The 20,265-nt window shown below is 46.0% G+C and overlaps 1 protein-coding gene across 5 annotated transcripts in view; it reads left to right on the top strand.

Moving 5' to 3' along the window:
- The first annotated feature begins 360 nt into the window (after positions 1 to 360).
- GNB1L (G protein subunit beta 1 like) overlaps positions 361 to 20,265 on the top strand; it is a 61,565-nt gene continuing 41,660 nt past the window's right edge. Inside the window, exons 1-2 of one of the 5 annotated variants that reach the window (XM_077308051.1) lie at positions 361 to 526; positions 2,998 to 3,038. The gene's annotated coding sequence lies outside the window, so the exon portion shown is untranslated. Of the gene's footprint in view, positions 527 to 546; positions 762 to 2,778; positions 2,829 to 2,997; positions 3,039 to 18,418; positions 18,534 to 20,265 lie in introns of those variants that run through there. The other 4 variants (XM_077308045.1, XM_077308048.1, XM_077308047.1 and 1 more) reach the window with 4 other exon arrangements.

Consider the following 20,265-nt stretch of genomic DNA (forward strand, 5'->3'; position numbering starts at 1 on the left):
AAGCTCCAGAATTCTGAACCTTAACCTTTCAATCTTTGGATTTTTCCCCCCTGCTAATTTTAATAATGGTATCTTTTCAGCTTACTCTTACTATATCTACAAACTGCTCTTAAAGGATTACAAGCTTTTTGTATTTATCTCTTACGCGTCCGTTCTCTGGTCTATAACCCTACAATTAAATCAATCAGTATCCATATAAATAAACACAATGGACTCAAACTTCGTTCTCTTCCTTCCAGGTATATTATATCCCTGGTGCGCCTTCGCCAGCAATCGGCGCATGCGCCGCAGCCGCCGCCTTAACCCAATCCAAGCGCGAAGGAATGCCGGGGAGCGGAAAGGAGAAGCGGGAGCTGTCAATTTCGCGACCACGTGACCGAGGGCCCTCCCTCCGTCGTTATAGAGCTCGGCGTTCTTCTCGCTCGCCTGCGGATCGCCGAGTGATCGATTCATTCGTCCCTTCCTCCTCCTGGTTAATGGGGGGGGGGAGTAAGCTCCTCCCATTTCCGCTCCAGAGGCTGCACCGGTGAGATAACCGCCTATAACTCGGGGGAGGCGGTTTGCGGGAGGACTCATAGGACAAGGAGTGGGGTTTCGCTTACTTAGGCAGGCGTTGGGGGCTTCTTCCACCTCCCCTCCTTAGGTTGCTGGCTGCTTCATCCTCCCTCCTAACCAACGGCATAGGACAGGCCGGAGTTCAACAGGGGAAGCCTTCCCTGGTCTCGTTAGTGAACGCCGAGGCGCTCTTCCCAATGCACCTCGTGGGTCTTGAGGAGCTTGAGTGCGCTGCAGAAAGGGAGACAACAAGTTTTGCTTTCCTGTTTCCCTGCTGGGATGCAGTATTTGGAGGTGGTTGGGAGATACTAAAACTAGGGACAATGCTTGCCCCTAGGCAATACATGCTTGTCCATAAGGTGCATCGGTTGCTGTCCCTGGTTTTAGGGCAGCCCTTGGTTTGCACCTGCCAGAGGATGAGGTGGTTGAATGGCACTGCTCAGCCTGCAGATGATGGATGTGCCTCTTTATTAAGGTGGGGTGGGGGGGAATCCATGCAGTTAGAAACTTGTGCAGCAGGGGGGAAGGGTGCTCATCCTCTGGCCAGTGTGGTGTAGTGGTTTAAGCGTGGCGTACTCTAATCTGGAGAACTGGGTTTGATTCCCCACTCCTCCTCCACGTTCAACTTGCTCAGGCCGGTCGTAGTTCTCTTAGAGCTGTTATTGGAAAACAGTTCTCTTAGAACTCTCTCAGTCCCACCTACCTCATAAGGTGTCTGTTGTGGAGAGAGGGAAGGAAAGGTGTTTGTAAGGTGATGGGGGTTATACTCCCTGCTTTTCACCACCTGTTGTTGTTGTTATCCGTTCAGTCGTGTCCGACCCTCAGCAATTCTATAGGAAAGTCTCTGCCTTGTGCCCCTGTCTCTGACTGCTTCTTTCAGTTGGTTCATGGTCATGCCTGTATCGGCTTTGATCGTGTCGAGCCAGCGGATCCTTTGGCGACCACGTTTCCCTTTACCGCTGACCATGCTGAGCATTAATGATTTTTCTAGTGAGTTTGAGCGCATTATGTGTCCAAAGGACCGACTGAAGGCATCTCAAAGCACCTTACAAACACCTTTCCTTCCCTCTCCCCACAACAGAGAACGTTCCAGACTGGGGACCCCTATGATCCTCCCACTGTAGTCTGAATGAGTGAAATGCTCACATTATTTACCTCCCAGTGTAAATCACATACCGTAAGGCCAAGGTTAGATCATTTTAAGCAGGAAAAGGAGGAATGTTTCAATGGCTCTGTTAATCATGATGGTTAAATGAAGTCTCTATAGGACACCGTGCAGGGGTAGTCAAACTGCGGCCCTCCAGATGTCCATGGACTACAATTCCCAGGAGCCCCCTGCCAGCGAATGCTGGCAGGGGGCTCCTGGGAATTGTAGTCCATTGACATCTGGAGGGCCGCAGTTTGACTACCCCAGTGTTCCACTAAGAGCCAGTTTCTGGAAGGGCAACTATTCCTTCTTGCCTTCCTAGTGGATTTCCAGAGTCTTCTAGTGACTGCTCTAAAAAACTGGATGCTGGATTAAATGTAATTTTGGGCTCATTCAGCGAGATTTTTCTCACCAAAGCCTTTCCTGTTGTATTTCTGGTAAAGCACAAAAACACTGTTAGAAGAAAAGGCAGTTGTTTCAGGGGTGGGAATGAAAGTGACAGAGACCCTTTACCTAATGGAGGGAAAGGGGAATTGACAGGTCCTAAATTGGCTTTGCAGTAATTCTGCTATTGGAGATGTGAGTAGTGTTTGCATTTGCACTTTTGGAGAACTCAGTTCGGTTTATTTATTTCATTTTTATTTATTTATTACATTTTTATACCGCCCTCCCTCGCGGCTTCAGTGAATCCCATGGCACTTCTGTAAGGAAGGCAAATACATCTAGTGTGAAAACTAGAAAGTGAAGGCACAGACCATTAAAGTGTCAGGAAATCATTCTCCAGTTAAAATTAGTGGATGAGGCCAGTTCCAACATTACTTTGTGCCTTGGTGTAATATTTGGGGCTCAGACCTATGCAGATAAAGGCTTAATGGGGCTTTTGATACTTTAAATCAGGGGTAGTCAAACTGCGGCCCTCCAGATGTCCATGGACTACAATTCCCAGGAGCCCCCTGCCAGCGAATGCTGGCAGGGGGCTCCTGGGAATTGTAGTCCATGGACATCTGGAGGGCCACAGTTTGACTACCCCTGCTTTAAATTCTCCCACATTTTTTGTGGCCAACCCCCTTGTGAACAAGCTCCCACTTGATCAGACACGGATGGGGCTTAGAAGATGCCTTCCCAGGTATGTGTGCGTGAAAGAAGAGGCCAAATATTTCTAGTAAGATAAGATGGTGCCTACTGTCTTCTGCAAACAGCTGCACTTAGTATAATTCACAGTTGGAGAAAGTGAACAGCAGTGCTCTTTTAGCTCAAAAGGTTTTTAATCGCATTTATTCTTTGTTTGCTTCTAGAACTTCCAATCCGAAGGTTGTTCATAAGGCAGTTTACGACGGTAAGTACAAATAAAAAAACATATCTGTACAATGGGCAAATCGCACAGTTAAACTGGTAAAGTTTATAAACTTACATCCCAACAAAGAGAATATCTGCCAGTCTTCATATAACTTAACTGACTATCATCACTTTATTTGCCATACGGGTCCTTGGTGGCTGTGAAGCAAGAAGTAGCCTAAGTGACAATTTCCTTTTGAGAAAATACATCCAGATATGATGAAAGCCACACCATTTCAAAGACTACAATGTACTTTTTTATTTTAGTTACAGATGCTGTCACTTAAAACTCTCCCATTAAGCGATATCCAGTTTGGAGGTCTATGAGTGGTGAAAGGACTGGATGTTTGGACTGTGAATGTTGCCAATTTGTTGCCCATGTTTTCTTTTGTCTTATTTAATATTGATGTATTGTGTGTTTTTTATCCACTGTTAATTTTAACTCATTTGGTACACCGCCCTGAGCCATATTGGGAGGGCAGTATAAAATTCAAATAATATATTTTAGGTTTATGTACCGCTTCTTGATCATCGGGCTCTCAAAATGCTTGCTTGTTTTCTTGCTTGCTTGCTTGCTTGCTTGCTTTGTCTGTCTGTCTGTCTGTCTGTCTGTCTGTCTGTCTGTCTGTCTGTCTGTCTGTCTGTCTGTCTGTCTGTCTGTCTGTCTGTCTGTCACATTTATATACTGCCCACCCCCAAATAATTCCATATATCTTTGTGAATATGAGGCAGTTTCTTGACCTCAGTTCACCAATTGTTTTGTTCCTGTTCTTGATGCCTTCGTTGGTTGAAGTTTGGATGACCTTGGGCTCACCACAGCACTTGATAAAGTTGTTCTGACTGAGCAGTAATATCAGGGCTCTCTCAGCCTCCCCTCCCTCACAGGGTGTCTGTTGTGGGGAGAGGAAAGGGAAGGCAAATGTAAGCCAGTTTGTGGAAAGGGACGGCGATTGTAAGCCAGTTTGAGCCTCCTTCAGGTAGAGAAAAGTGGCATATAAGAACCAACTCTTCTTCTTCTTCTTCTTCTTCTTCTTCTTCTTCTTCTTCTTCTTCTTCTTCTTCTTCTTCTTCTTCTTCTAGCTACCTCTTAGCCCACTTCAATAACTCTCTCTGTTTGATGCCAATCTGCATCTCATGTTGTTGTTGTTAGGTGCGAAGTCATGTCCGACCCATCGCAACCCCATGGACAATGATCCTCCAGGCCTTCCTGTCTTCTACCATTCCCCGGGGTCTCATACTGCGTCTCATACTGGCATCCTAAGCAGAATGATCCCCTTCTATTTATATCAGTGCTGATTCTGCTTTGGATAGGACTGTGAATCAGCCAATATGGCCACACTTTTGTGTTTTAAGTCTCCGCTCTTTTCCTTTTGTGTCAGCCTCTAACATGGGACCTTCTTCATTGGTGGATTTTGTGTGAGTGTGTGCGTAATGCGGCCTTCCCTCTCGTAATGAAAATCAACTATTTGCAAAAGACTGCTGATATGTCCATTATGAGACCCAGTTTTGGGTGGGTAACCGTGCTGGTCTGTGCTAGAAGAATAAGATTTGAATCCAGTAGGACCATAAAGACAAGCCTTGGGGCTTCTTGATGGCCCTGAACGGGTTTCCTGAATGGGTGGGTGTTCATTATTTTTTTGTATATTTCAAAAATGTGTTAAACAATTATTGGGTGATATGACCATATATGGTCATGTCGACCTGCTCCCCCCTCCCAAAATGGCCAATGATGGGCCTGGAGGGTGTGGGAAGGGAAGGGACCCAAGTGGGCATGTCCACAGCTCTGCTTCCCAACCATATTCTGCACAATCACACCACTTATGGGGTTTCTAGAAGCCTAAAGAATGTTTCAGGGTTTCTCAATGGGAAAAAAGCTGAGAAAAGCTGGCTTATGCCCAAGTCATCTTTAAGGTCCTACCGGACTCGAACGAGACACAGTTGTGGATCAAACTTGCCCACCGAAGGTCCGTTTGCAGTAGACTTTCCGTGTTGCTCCCCGCCTCTGAGAAAAGCTATTCAACAGAGCACAGCTGAATAAACACTTAAGCACGGAACAACACACCACTTGCCAGAGGGTTAAAAAAAAATACATCCGTCGATAAAACTTAGGCCGTGCATAGGTGTACCTTGTAATCAGTGCTTGCTGCTCTTTTGTTTTCACGAGTCGCTTGAGCCCGACTTCCCATCACTGTCACAACTTATTTGACAGACGTACTCAATAAATGGAATGCAGTAGTCATTCTTGGCCATTACGCCCTCCCCCACCCAAACGCACACGCACTGCATCTCTGGAGTTTTTGTATACCTTTGGAAAATGTTTTAACCTGCAGCATTAGCACTCCTGCACTTGAATGTTAATTTGGTGCTTTCATATCCACTACTGAAGGCCGCTGATGGGAACAGATCTCTTTAGGAGACCTAATCACTTTAATATATATGTAATAAAGCTGAGAAAGGAAGTTTTCCTGGCAGTAGAGCCTGATGGACCAGTCCTTATCGTATCATACAATTTGTCCTGGAATAAGAAGGAGAATTATGAATGTTTGGGACAGGCCACGGGCATGCCGTTTGGGGATACCCATCCATATTTTGGCCATGTCTCAGGAGCCCATGAAAAGAAGGGGAAAAGGTGGGAACTTCATGTAAATTGGGGAGGGTGGCTGAACTTGCACCATCCCGACAGAAGCAGACGCTAGCGAAGAACTTGGGGGGCTACAAGCAAGTGGCATCTTGATCCGGTTGGGGAGATCCTAAAAGGAAGAGATGCGTATTACTGGAAAAGCAGGCTCTTTTAGTGGTGTTCCAGGAACGGCAGTACTGGTTCAGTTGGATGGGCCTTGGGAATGCCTGCAGTTCCCTGAGCATAGCATTGTGACATAGTTGTCCACCATAAATCAAGAACGCCTGACGGCAGCAGATCCCAAAGCCTTTCTAGCCCTGCGTCAGTTTCACCCAGAGGCCGATGCAGATGCTCTTAGAAGGTTCGCCATTAGCGTCTGAAACAGGTTGCCTCTTTGCGGAAGAGGGAAAGTTGGGAAATAAAAAAAAAAGAAATCCAAAGGAAATCTGGCCCAGCTAATCAGTTCAAGGGCTTTTAAAGCTAGTGGACACTGCCCATTTATCACTGGGTTTTTTTTTTAATGTTGGTTTTATGGGGTATTTTAACTGTATTTTATGAGATATGAATTGTTAGCCGCCCCAAGCCAGTTTACTGGGGGGGGGGGAAGGATAGAAATCAAAATAATAAATAAATAAATAATAAATACTTCAGTTAATTTCTGTTGGGTCTGATCGTATGGTTGTGGTTGTATAGGTTGAGTAATTTTTTATATCTTAAAAAAATTAAACGATTATCGTGATATGACCTTATATAGTCCTGGTGACACCTCCCTCCCAAAATGGCCAATGATGGGCCCGGAGGGGGTGGGAAGGGGCGGGTCCCCAAGTGGGTGTGTCCACAGCTCTGCTTTCCAACCATATTCTGCACGATCGCCCCACTTCTAGGGTTTCTCGAAGCCTGAACAACGTTTCAGGGGTTTCTCAATGGTAAAAACGTTGTGAAAGACTGATCTAGCTGGATGGTTTTCGAATAAATCCATACAAGTGACTGAACAACAGGGTTTTTTAAAACTAGCCATTACAGTTTGTGTGCACTGTTTTAATTGTTGCTTAAGTGTACTTGGGGGTGGGGGAGAGGAGACATGGAACTCTAAAAAAAAATACTATTTTCCAAAAATTATCTGCCTGATTGCCTGGAGGTGATTTGCTACTTGTTTCTGGTGAATGGTTTTAAAGCTTGCGAGTAGAGACAAGATATAGTTACGGGCTTCTCGGAGCAGCAGATTGTTTTAATTCCAAATTGCCCAGCTCTTGAAGCCTTCCCTTTTTAGGTCAATCAATTTGTTGGCGCTTAAGCTCATTTGGGGTACATTTTATCGCTTGCAGGCATGGCTGTCTGCCAGCAATGGCTTTGTAGAACAGTGATTCGCCATGGAATAGCCTCGCATGTCTTTGGATGGAATTTTTGCGGGCTGTGGTTGTTAGGATGCGGAAGGGACCGACGTAAAGTACATGCTAAAGTGCATGTGCTCATCCTCACGGAGGGCTACAGTGTGGAACCTATTCAGGATTTTCATGTTGGTACTCAGCAGTAAGCCTATTGATCCCCAGTACTTTGCACTAAAGGGTGAACACATGGACTTTACAGTGTACTTTACAGTGTACAGTATACTTGAGATCACCAGCTTCTAACCTGGGTGTAGTCTGCATGGGGCTTTTTGCCCACTCCCAGTATGAATAATCCCTGCCGTCTACACTAAATCCCCATGCCTGAACTCTGTGGACCAATCATAGGGCCAAGTGAAGGGCCAATCAGAGCTCTTGGCAAGCCTACTGAATTATATCTAAGTTAGAGCTTTCCCCATTGCTGTCGTTCGGTGTTTGGTTGGAGTTTGGATTCAAAGCAGGAGCTTCCGGCATTCCACAAGGCCTGCAAAACGGAGCTCTTCCACCAGGTCTATGGTTGAGGCCGGTGTGCCAAGGAAGATCTGTATGCCCCCCCCCCAGGATAAAGCAATGTGTATGGCGGCTATGGGTTCCATCTGCTCCCCTCTCCCCACCTCCCTCTATGAGATTAGTGTTTTGAATTGTTTTTCCCCCGCCATATCTCTGTTTTGGTTTGTGATCATGGATCTATGTGCTTTTATGTCTAGGGTTTTAATGGGAGCTTTATTGGAGATTTTATTGTCTCTTGTAACCCGCCATGAGCCATTTGGGAGTGGTGGGTGATAAATTGAAATAATAATGATGATGATGATGAGCTGTCTTTTAGAAGAACTTGTAGCCTGCATCTACCGAACCTGCAGACTTATTAAAGGAAAACTGGGGTCATGACATGGAGACAGGCAATGGCAAACCATCCTTATCTATGGTTCCTGTATATATTTGTGAAACAGCATGGGGCTGGAACGTGTCCGGCTTTCCAAGTTGGAATAGGGCCAAACCTGATTGGCCCTGCCCCTACAGCTCCCTCCCTTCCTGAACACTAACCACGTTCCTCTCCGAAGTGCCAGAGACAGAGAGAGAGACGCACAGAGCCCTGCCAGACCGAACATGAGCTCTCATTCCCTCCTATCGCTCCTGCTGCAAGGGAGGCAGAGAGAGAGCTGCCCCAAGCTGCTGACCAGCCCTGCTTCCCTCCTGAGAATGAGCTCTAATTACCTGCTATTCCTCAAGCAGCGAGGCACACAGAGAGACACGCTGCTAGAGGGAGAGAGAGACATAGAGAGAGAAAGCTGCACCTCCCGGTGTCCCCTGGGTCCTAGCGCCCATTGCATTCCTGGTTGCAATGAGCTTTCTTGCTCGTCTCAATTAATTTCTTGCCTGACTGCCCGACAGTCCGCCAATCATAGGCTATACTACACACATGCCACGCAATAAAATAAATAGTTTCTAAATAAGCCAGGAATAACAGATGATGTTGGGTTGTGTATTCTCACACATTTACTATATCCCCCTCTCCCCCTGGGGGTCTGGATTTTCCATAACCCTGTTCACGAAAGCACATGGATTTGTTCCACTGGCAGCATAAAAATCATGAACCAGTCAGCTGGAACGAGTTGGCTTTGGTGCCGTCGACAGAACCCAAGTCTCAGGATCCCCTTTACCGAGACGTATTTGTTTTGTCCACATTACAGGAAACTTCAGTCTTCAGGGCTGAAGCAGTGAACATTTGAACTTTCCCCCCTTTCCCCGTTTCTTGAATTATGACTCCGTCAAGTGGAAAATTTGCATAAAGTGAGAATCGGACTCAAATTCAATATAGCGGGGAGGGGGTCCAAAAGGGAGGAAAACTTACTTTGATCCAACAGGCCCAGATGGATAGATTTACAGCTCCTTTAATATGAAATGTTGATGTACAAAAATGCGCTTGGCAGCGCAAAATGAAGTGCTTCATATTAATTCCGGCTCAAAACCCATTGTAAACCTGGGAGCAACGTCAAAATTATTAGCCTCGGCGGGGCCGTTAAAGCGATCGCCAGAATAGTGGAAGTAAAATCAATCTTTCAAAAAGCCGTTGGGTTGTTTCTGGAGCTGAGATTCGAGGGCAAACTTTGTGTGACTGTCTTTTCAGAAAAAAAAAAAACTGAACCAAACACCAGCTCCCAGAAGGCTTTCTGTGAAGCCACCGGCAGCTGTATTTTTACACATATTCGTGTTAGGGATAAAGGACAGAGGTGGTTTCGGAACATTCCAGAAGGTCTGGTAGGTTGAGGTTGTCAGCGGTTGCAGGTTGCCCGAGGACTAGGCAGAATGTTCTCTATCATGTTTTCATCTTGCCCTTTCTCCACAGATGTGCAGGATTCTATCTTCCTTCGCTTTTTCTTCGTGACAAATTTAGAAGATGTTAGGTTGAGGGAAAGTGACTGAACCAAGGTCACTCAGTAAGGGTTTACAGTAGGGGTTCTGAGCCCAGACCGGTCTACTTCAACCAGGGTTTTGTGAAACCCTGGGGTTTCTTGACAGCTCTGGAAGAGTTTTCTGAATGGGTGGTTGAAAAGGACTGAGATGTACATCCAGGGAACTGACTGGTTCCCTTGCTTGTTAAAGAGTCCATGAAAACAAAAGGGGGAAGCCCACAGATTCCCCCTGGAGCTCCCGTAGAGTCCCGGAGGTCCGTGGACCCTTGGTTTGGAATCGCCGAATTAGCTGTAGAAAAAGCTGCGTTTCAGCCATTCTTTAATAGTGATCCAGCAAACAGAGAATTGTATGCATCTGGGTTTCTCCTCTGGATATCTCCTTTAGAAGATTCAGAGAAAGATGCTGCCTCAAAAAATAAGAAAAGACTTTCCAGGGAGCGCGAGACAGCTGCAGAGGTTGCGTATTCCTCCGAGTAATAGTCTGACGTTAGTGAAGATCGAAAGAGCGTCTAGATTATAAAATAAAAGGCCAAGCTTTAGCCGTGTATTCATTAGAAAGAAAATCCCGGTTGTAAAAATAAATGAGTTTGGTCCACAATTTTCCTTATTCTTTCTCTTCCCCCCACGAACAAAAACACAGAAGAAATCTTGGGTAATAAATCTGTTTTATGGGACACATGAGAAAGGGTGGAGAAACTCCCTTTATTTAATCTTCCCAGAAATTGAAATACACTTGAGCTAGCATGGGAGATATTGAGATACTCATCCAAAAAGTCAGGTTAGGCTTTCATTATTTTGCTTAGCCCAACCGTATTTCATTCTGCTTAACCGCTCACTGACAAAATTTTAGCTAGCTCCATATCTCTTTTATACTTAGATGAGAAGGAGCCAACTATGGCTTCACCAAGTACAGTGGTGACCAAACTGTGGCTCTCCAGATGTCCAAGGACTACAACAGTGGTAGTCAAACTGCGGCCCTCCAGATGTCCATGGACTACAATTCCCAGGAGCCCCTGCCAGCATTCGCTGGCAGGGGGCTCCTGGGAATTGTAGTCCATGGACATCTGGAGGGCCGCAGTTTGACTACCCCTGGACTACAATTATGGTGAGCCCCGGCCAGCCCCTGCCAATCACAGTCCCGGAGGTGGCGGGAAGGGGAGGGGCCCCAGGTGGGTGTGTCCAGAGCTCTGCTTCCCAACCATGTTCTGCATGATCGTGCCATTTCTGAGGTTTCTCGAAGCCTGAAGAATGTTACGGCGGTTTCTCATCGGTAAAAAAATTGAGAAAGGCAGCACTGGATAAGCCTCATAGTTCGTTACTAACGAAGGGGTAACTGCGTCTTATCTATAAAGCGTGCGCCACAAACGGGTGAAGTTGATGTAGACGGTTGTTATCTCAGAGGGCCTGCATTGTCTCTCTTCTCCCTTCTCTCTTTGCTTCTGACGCCTCTCCGATTCAAGCGTGATGATTCATGCGTTTGAACTTTAAAACTGGAAATGTCGTGGGAGCCATTGTGGAAAAGTGAAAAACTGAGGACAAGACATGTTTTCCTTTTATGCCTTTGTTTTTCGAGTTGGAATAGGAGAAGCCCCTTCTTTTCCACATCACAAAGGAGTCGGTTGTTTCCTTTTCCATTTATTTAAGGGTAGTTTTTTATAGCACTTCCCCCCCCCTCCCGATTTGTAAGCGTGCTTCCTGGGGAGCCTTCCATCTCTGAAGCAGGGCTATCGGAAATTTTGCCCGGATGGATAATACTCGGTTTATTCATATGAACGGCTGTCTCTCTAGCTGGGAAATATACCCTCCGGGGTTGCTGTTACGTCCTTCCCAGTAACTGATGTCAAAAAGAAAATTAGTCGAGGCTTAATGAGGTGATGGGATGGGATGGCTAGACTTGTACAAACCAATGTTTGTTTGCTCGATCTCTATAAAAGTCAGAGATTTATTAGAGGGGTGGATGTGGGTGAAAATTGATCCTCCCCCCCCCCTTTACTTCATGTTACATCAGTTCTTTCGCTCTTAAAATCCACTATAATTGGCAATTATTAAAATAAGTTGATAAGTTAATTAGTATTCTCCCTGTAGGGAAGAACAACCAGGTACAGAGAATTGGCACCAATGCATGGGCTCAGCTATATGGTAGCTCTGGAATTCTCATGACTGAACGTTCTTCTCCCACCTTGAAGCCCAGGAAGGGCTAAACGCTGTAGGAGCAGAACCGTTGGAAACACGTCTCTTGGACAATGCGTGCCACTGGTTGCCATTGCTGTTGTTTCATCCTCCTTTATCACCAGTAGCATGCTGAGGATGTCGCCAGAAATTGTGTGGTTTCGGTGGGGCCCAAGCATATGGCGGATAACACCAATCACTATCTCGTTTCATCAAACCAGGATTAGCATCCCAATGCCGATTTGAGCTTCCAGTTTGGAATGGCTCACCTATTTTTTTTTCTGTGCAGACTACTTCTTCTTCTTCTTCTTCTTCTTCTTCTTCTTCTTCTTCTTCTTCTTCGTATTAATCTTCCTCCTCCTCCTCCTCCTCCTCCTCCTCCTCCTCCTCCTCCTCTTCTTCTTCTTCTTCTTCCCCTTCCCCTTCCCCTTCCCCTTCCCCTTCCCCTTCCCCTTCCCCCTCCTCCTCCTCCTCCTCCTCCTCCTCCTCGTCTTCTTCTTCTTCTTCTTCTTCTTCTTCTTCTTCTTCTTCTTCTTCTTCTTCTTCTTCTTCTTCTTCTTCTTCTTCTTCTTCTTCGTTCACCCCTGTTCTTAGGGAGAAGCAGCAGCGACCGTAAAGTGTGGTTTATCCCATTTAGGGTATCCATCACGGCAATCCAACCTTCTTTCTGAACTACCATGAGTCTTCCTTGACCGTTGTTTCTAAATTGTGCCGGATTAAATCTGCTCCCCCCCCCAGTGCCTTTTGTTTATTTTTAAAGTTATTGATTAAATATAATGATAATAAATGAGTGGTGGTTTTAATTTGCCAAGTTCCAGAGCAACATGTCAGGCATCCCTCTGCCTCTTCCGTTAGTGGATGGAGCACTAGAAGCCAAGAGCAGGCAGAGTTCCATAGGGGGAAATTGGTACAACATTCCTTATTTCCTTAATCCTCACGGACTTCCTTGGAAAGGACCTCGAGCCCCCTTGGGGAGATGAGACAAGTAGGTGGGAACCGGAAGTAAGCAGGATTTGGGGCAGAGGGACCTCAGTGAAGTATAGTGCTATGGAGTCCATCCTCCAAAGTAGCCATTTTCTCCAGGGGAACTGATCTCTGTCATCTGGAGATGAGCTGTACAATCAGGGGATCTCGAGGTCCCACCTGGAGATGGGCATCCCTATGTGACTTTCCTAGGAAGTACACAGTGTACTACCCTCATGACCAAAATCAGCATACTTGTGTTAGCATGTTTTACAAGCATTGCTGGAACCACGTTAAGGAAGACAGAATAGGATCCCTGTAGAGCTTATCTCTGTGGAAGGCGGACGATGCACACCCAGGATATTGATGGTTGGCTGCACATTCCATGGGTCTTGGTGTATGCGCTCAGACAAATTGCACCAGCTTGCCAGCTCTGAGTCCAAGTGACACCCAAACAAGGGCATCTGCAATAAGCATATGTGCACACTAACAGCTTTTCCTAAATGTGCATCTTCAGCACACAGAGTAAGAGCTTCCATGTGCCTTGGACAGGTCATGAAAGATAGCGCTGCCCCTGGTAAGCGGAAACCGCTGGGAAAGTATGCAGTTTTTCTGGAGCATAATGGAGCCATAATTATCAAGCTGCCACAATGCTGGGAGGTTTGTTTTTGGTTGTGTTTTGAATTGTAGATGGAAAAAGGGGTAGGGAAGCTTACCTAGTTGGTTGTTATTTAATAGCGCTTCCGGTTGTTCCGGCTTCCAGTTGTAGGTATCAGATGTTTACATCTGGAGCTACCAGTCGCATGGTGGATGATTGCACCATCTTATTTAAGGATCTTTTCTGTTTCTACAAGTGCAGGCAGCGGCGTCCTTTTTGGCGTAATGTCTGGAGAACTTTCCCTTGTGCTGGTGGGAGGAGGCTAGGGGTCACGTGTCCAAGTCAGTCATTGGTCTCATCTCTGCCCAACATCCTTCACCCTCCGTATTTATTCATTATTTATTATTGACTGGCTTCTATAGTGTAGCCGGGAGACCCGAGGATTGTCTGGCAGCCAGGCAAGGAAGTTCAGAAGTAGTTTGCCATGACCTGCCAGGGTTGATTCTGCTTAGCTTCCAAGATCTGATTGGATTGGGATTGCCTAGGCTATCCAGGGTGAAGGCTCTACTCTGTCTGCTCCCTTCTGTCAAGTCATCGCCAGGTTGAAAACGAGCCAAAGTCTTAGGAGCTGTCAGCCTGCTGCCAGTCAGTACTGACTTTGATGGACTGGTGGCCTGATTCCATATCAGACAGCCTCATGGACGCATTTATGTATTTGCCCACCCCCTCCGATACAGACCTCTGTCTAGAGCTGCCTTTTTCAACCTTTTGTCCATGAAGGAGCCCCTGAAATAATTTTTCCGACTTCAAGGACACCCGGAAGTGATGTCAGCTGCCCATGGCCCCCTGCCATGGCCCCGGAAGTGACATCACTACCCACACCCTTAGCCCTCCTTTTGCTCCATCTACTACTACTATGGCGGTCCTGCCTCATGTAGGCCGGAATAAAGAGTAGAATCTGAGAAGACAGCCCCCCCTCCCCACACAGACACCATGCCGCTCCAGAGCTCTTGCTGAACCCCTTCAAAGCTCTGGCAGACCCCGCCGGGGGTCCACAAACCCTGGTTGGGAATCCATGGCCTACAGGCTTAATCTGGCCTCCTCATGAGCATCTTACAGAGAGTTACTGAGAATTACTTTAATATCATTTCAATGTGTTATCTGCCTGATCTTGCCGCTGATTTTTATGCTTTGCGGTCTTCCCCCTCTGGCTCACCCCTACCCCCTACCACTGGTAGCCGTTTCCACAACCGCCCTTCCTTCAGTGGAGGATGGTGACTGCAATGGGCTGGATTAGCTAGCCTTGAGTAGCTTTGTGAATAAATAAGCTTGACGCTGCGCCTCAACGCTTGGAGTCACCGTGTCCTACTAAATTATAGGGCATGGTTTGTTGTTTGTGCCAAAAGCCACAGCAAATTCAAAACCCCCAAAAGCGTAGAGGACAGATAGCTGAAGCCCCGAGTTCAAGTAGGTCCTCAGCACTACTTAGGAGAGATTTGTAATAAGATCATACAGACGACATTCCATCCCAAGCCCCTCCAGGGTATTACAAATGTAGCAGAACCAGCAAAATACCTACAAGTTCAGCCCGTGAAAACGGGCCAAGTTTTCGTAAAGATTTTACAACAGTGGCTTCGATGAAGGCAATTGACTATAAACTATGTGTTTAATGTTTGTAATATCCAATTTACGTGCTAGGAGCTGCTTTGCCCGCTCATAAACGTGTACCAGTAAGCAAAATGCGAATAAAGAGTCTAGTTTCCCTAAACTAGTTATTTTCTGAAAGATATAGGCCTATATCTTAAAAGATTTGGCTGTCAGGCCTGCTGTTTCCACATTTGCGTGTAATTCTGGTCATGTTAAAACAAATGTTATTTGCCTTAATCTGAGGTGGTTGTCTTCTTTAGAAATCTCTCGTCTTTGCTTATTGTATTTCTTTTTATCTGCCTTTTTCATATAAAATTGTGCTCAGACTTGTTATTTTTAGATGCCTCATGGACAGGATTTCAGAATTACACCTAAAATGAATTAATTAATGAGTATAAGACCCATATAATTTGGGGGGTGGGAGTCGGAACATTTTATGAAATATAAATTTATGCGCACAGACAAAAAAGTTGCTATCCTCACCCATAAAGAATGCCCCAGTAAATCCAGTGTACTGGAAGAAGAGCCTGCATGTTCATAAGCTTGTGAAAGTGCGCTCCAGTTTTAGTTTTGGTATATAAAAACAGAAATACCCAAGATTTTAGGGACTGGGAGCATTGAAAAAATATTTAAAAACACATTTTAATTTATTAAAAGACTGTTCCTAACAAACATGTCTAACTTGGTGTAGTGGTTAGGAGTGTGGACTTCTAATCTGTCGAGCTGGGTTTGGTTCTGCGCTCCCTCACATGAAGCCAGCTGGCTGACCTTGGGCTCACCACGGCACTGATAAAACTGTTCTGACTGAGCAGTAATATCAGGGCTCTCTCAACCTCACCTCCATCACAGGGTGTCTGAAGTGGGGAGAGGAAAGGGAAGGAGATTGTAAGCAGCTTTGAGACTCCTTTGGGTAGAGAAAAGCATTATATAAGAACCAGCTCTTCTTCAGTAATCTCAGGGCTCTCTCAGCCTCACCCACCTCACAGGGTGTCTGTTGTGGGGAGAGGAAAGGGAAGGCAAATGTAAGCTGCTTGGAGAGTCCTTCGGGAAGAGAAAAGTGGCATATAAGAACCAACTCTTCTTTTTCTTCTACTGTTTTATGTCATGTGATTCCATTGTTGCTTGAATACAATCCTTCTATAGAACGCTGTGAGTAAAACATAACGGTGGGGGGGGGGTCACACAAATTATTCTAGGAGCCTTGGACTTACCCCCCCCCCATCTTCCCCTTGTGCTCCAGAAACAAATTAGTTACTATCTTCCTCTGTGTTTAATTCTGCATACATTTCTGGTCCCTGTTTATTCATTTATACTGCTGTTGTTATTGCGTCCAAATTGATTGATTATATTTTTAAGCTGCCACTCCCAGCCTGCTGGCTCGCAGCAGCTAACAACAGATAAAACAGTAAAACAGCACAATAAAATACATAAAACTCCACAATCCCAGTCCCAGCCATCAAGCCAAAAAAAACCTCATCCGCCCCCTAGTTTGCCTAGTCTCCAGGGATAATGTTATTAGAAGGAGGGGCAAGATCTCCTGTCAGCCTGGCCTCAACCAAAAGCTTGGAAGAGCTCCATCCTACAGGCCCTGCGGAACTGTGTCAGCTCTGACAGGGCCCTTAGCCCTTCCGGGGGCTCATTCCACCAGGCAGAAAGAGAACCATGGATTGCCGAAAGGGAACAAACCACGGTTTGCGGCCTTAATTTGCAGGGGAAGCATAAACCGCACCCGGCCAGTGTAGATAAAATGGCCAAGCATCATTGGCTGAAAACCAGAAAGCAACTAATTTGCTTACGGTGGTAGGTTGCAGGGATTAGGAGATGGGTGAGGCTGAGGTTCCTTTCCAGCACATTCACAAAGTGATGGGTGGTTACTGGAAGTAACATCATTTGTTGCTTTTGAGGAATAAAATTACAACACGAAAAAGGAAGGTTTTTCTGTTGGAAAATCAACAGAAAAATAAGGAACCTCCAAGGCAATATACTTGTGATAATTTGTATATTAAATACCAATATAATTTCTTTTACAATTTTGTTATATAAGAAGAAACAACCATAACGGCTTCTAGATAATGTCCGTTTTCAGTGACTTCCTCAGGGGTTGAGTCCTCCATTCCTCCAATATCAGTTTGTTGTGGGAAAAAGTGGAATATCCTACCACCTTTCCTTATATTGCTATTTTAGTATAAATAGGCCATTGGCTCACAGGTATGTTAGTCAAAAGAGGAATAAATCTGCCTGTTGCTTACTGATTTTTTTTAACCCAATAACAGATGCAATTTGCAATTTACCTAATTTGTAGTAGCCCTAATGGGCATGATCCAGCACAAGTGACTCCGTTGACCTAAATGGCCTGAAGCTTGCCCACCTCTCTGCTGAATTGTGACCTTTGCACTAAAGGCTTTGCAAAAACTCAGCCTAGTCAGATTCCTGTTGGTAGACTGAAGTGGGGATTGGTCAGCACAGCAGAACCTCCTCTCCACCAATCAATAACATTTTCTTTGGCATCATCAAGATCAGTCTCCGATATTGTCCGATCGTCTTTTTAAGTGTGCAAACGTGCAATTTATATGGGAAAGGGCAATCTTAAGGGCAAAACCTCTGAGAATTAAGGGTTCCAAAGACTCTTTTTTTTTAATAAAGGAAAATCCAGTTCCTCAAAGAGTCTTTGCACGAGGCTGGGAGCAGGACTCTGGTCACGCGAACATCACACCAAGAGCCAAAAGGCAGCCGACCTTCAGCCGGAGTTTCCCATTCTGCCGTGTTTTCCAAAGCAAGACCTGAAACCCACCAAAAGTTCTGTTGCTCCAAACAAAGATGAGTGTTTTCTAGCGCAGAGACAATGCAAAGGTCAATTGTGTTGCTCCCCCCCCTGTCATACTGGCGGGGGGGGGGTGTACATGAATGCATCCCTGGAATTCCACTGTGGGATCCACATCTTTTGAAGCTGATGCTAAAATTACTGCCTAGGCTCTTCCAAAGGCAGATACCGATAGAAGATTCAATGAAATCGAAGGTCGCCAGTCGGGTAGGCGTTGAAAGATACCTGGCTATGATACTATTTCTGATTTAATAATGCGGACGAGATGCTAGCCCTTTGTAATAATTAGGACTAATTACTGAAGAGGTGTTGACAGATGGGCTAAGAGGAAACAAACTGCCTTTATCCAGTGGCTTAGGGTCAGATTACCAGACCTGTATTATCTGTTTCCCAGAAAGTAGAAGCTTCAATCATTCACTAAGTCTTCAAAGGCGAAAGGGATCCTAACAATATACAGGATTTGGGATGAAGCTATGAAATAAAGTCTTTGATTCAGAAATGGCTAAAATTAATCCCCTTTCCGTCAATTGTCGTGGGTTTTTCAAGTTTGAGTTACAGATGGAGAATCTGATTGGGCAACTTGGAACGCGGTCAACAAGGTATCGCTGACTCGTCCCGGTGGCAGCTCTGGTGGCTTGGGAATTAAGCCGTGGCCGACTCCTTCCTGACACCGTGACAATAGTCAGTCTTTTTGGCCTTCTCGTTGTGCCTGCCGTCCTCGTGGAAACGGAAGATGATGTAGACCTTTAGCTCTTCCTTAGAGATTCAGCAAGGACAATACGGGTGCTGACAACAGGGAAAGGCAATCGATCGCGTACAACTGGAAGTGAAACCATTCCAAATGAACAGGTCCAAGCATTGTGCTTTTTAAAAAAATTGGTATATACTTATTTACTTTATGTTTCCATTTATATACCGCCGCTCCCACACAGTGGCTCGTGGCGGTTCACAACAATAAAATCAACATAGAATCCCCTAAAAACAATAATCCCTTAAAGCCTCTCTTTGTGGCAATAATCCCACCTCCCCCCAACTCAACAGACCTTTTCGGGGGGAAACAAGGGGGATGATGGATTCACTAGCCAGAGAGGGACCCAGATCTTCCTAGCCCTGGCCTCAACCAAAGACCTGGCAGAAGAGCTCCGACTTGCAAGGCCCTGTGGAACTGAGACAGTTCTGACAGGACCCTTAGCTCTCCCGGGAGCTCATTCTACCAGGTAGGGGCCAGGACAGAGAAGGCCCTAGCCTTGTTTGAGGCCAGGTGAACTTCCCACAGGCCAGGGACCGCCAACAAATTCATAACCAAGAGCGCAATGCCCTGCAGGGGGATTAGGAGATAGGTGGTCCCGCAGTTATGAGGGGTGCAGACCGCAAATGGCCCTAAAGGTTAACACTAAAACCTTGAACCACAACTGGTTCACCACTGGTTTACAACTCCGGGCCACAACTGGTAACCAATGCAGCTGCATCAGAACAGGCTGGAAATGGGCCCTCCGAGATGTTCCCATGAGGACCTCAGCAGTTGCATTCTGCACCAGCTGCAATTTCCAGGTCAGGGACAAGGGTAGGCCTGCATAGAGCAAGTTACAGTAGTCTGGAGGTGACCGTTGCATGGATAGCTGTGGCCAAGCAATCTGACGACAGATAGGGTGCTAGTAGCTTCACCTTGCACAGGTGGGAAAATGCCATGCATGCTATTCCTGTGACCTGGGCCTCCATTGAAAGGGAGGCATCCAGGATCACTCCCAGATTCCTGGCAAAGGGTGAGATGTTAAATTGCATTCCTGCCAAGGTGGGTAGGTGTGCTTCCCGATCTGCCGCCTTCATGCCCAGACACAGGGTTGAGTTTATTTATTTTATTTATTTATTTATTATATTTATATACCGCCCTCCCCGGGGGCTCAGGGCGGTTTCAGGCGACTCTGCTCCAACCACCTAACTACGGCTTCCAAACATCTGGCGAATGTATCTGGGTACAGAATGTATCTGTACTTGTAACACAGGCTCTCTCTCCCTCATTCCTTTGGCTAGTGCAATCTCATATGTCGTGGAGGAGAATGTTCTGTATTATTTCTGAAATAGCTTAAGTTTTGGCATATTACGGGGATGGTTTTATAATCCCGAACCAGGCCCCGCCAGACTCCCCAGCCCCCTGTAAAATGTGGGCTTTCACAAAAGCTCACCTCATAGTGAACTAATTAGAGAAATAAGCATATGATCAAAATAAAGAGAGAAAAGACATTTTAGCAGAATCAACCAACCCGGCCAGATTTTTTAAAATGTTTTAATTATTTTGGAGCTCTTTCTTCCAGATAGCTTGAGAACCTTCCCCCATCCCAGTGGTAGGCCAGGCAACTCCAATCCCATAACATCTCAGAAACTAAGCAGGGTCAACCCTGACTAGTAGTTGGGTGGGAGACCTTCAAGGATTTGGGTGGTAGTTCCTCCAAAGAACACTAGAGGTCATGATATGAAGGCAGAAAATGGCAAACCACCTCCAAACATCCCTTTGCCTGGCTGCCAGACTAGCCTCAGGTCTTCTGGCTGTGGTGCCCATGCCGTAGATCAGTGGTCCCCAACCTTTTTTTGGCTGGGGACCAGCAGCGCGACG

The sequence above is a fragment of the Paroedura picta genome, chromosome 13 (genome assembly GCF_049243985.1).
Source record: "Paroedura picta isolate Pp20150507F chromosome 13, Ppicta_v3.0, whole genome shotgun sequence".
Taxonomy (NCBI): domain Eukaryota; kingdom Metazoa; phylum Chordata; class Lepidosauria; order Squamata; family Gekkonidae; genus Paroedura; species Paroedura picta.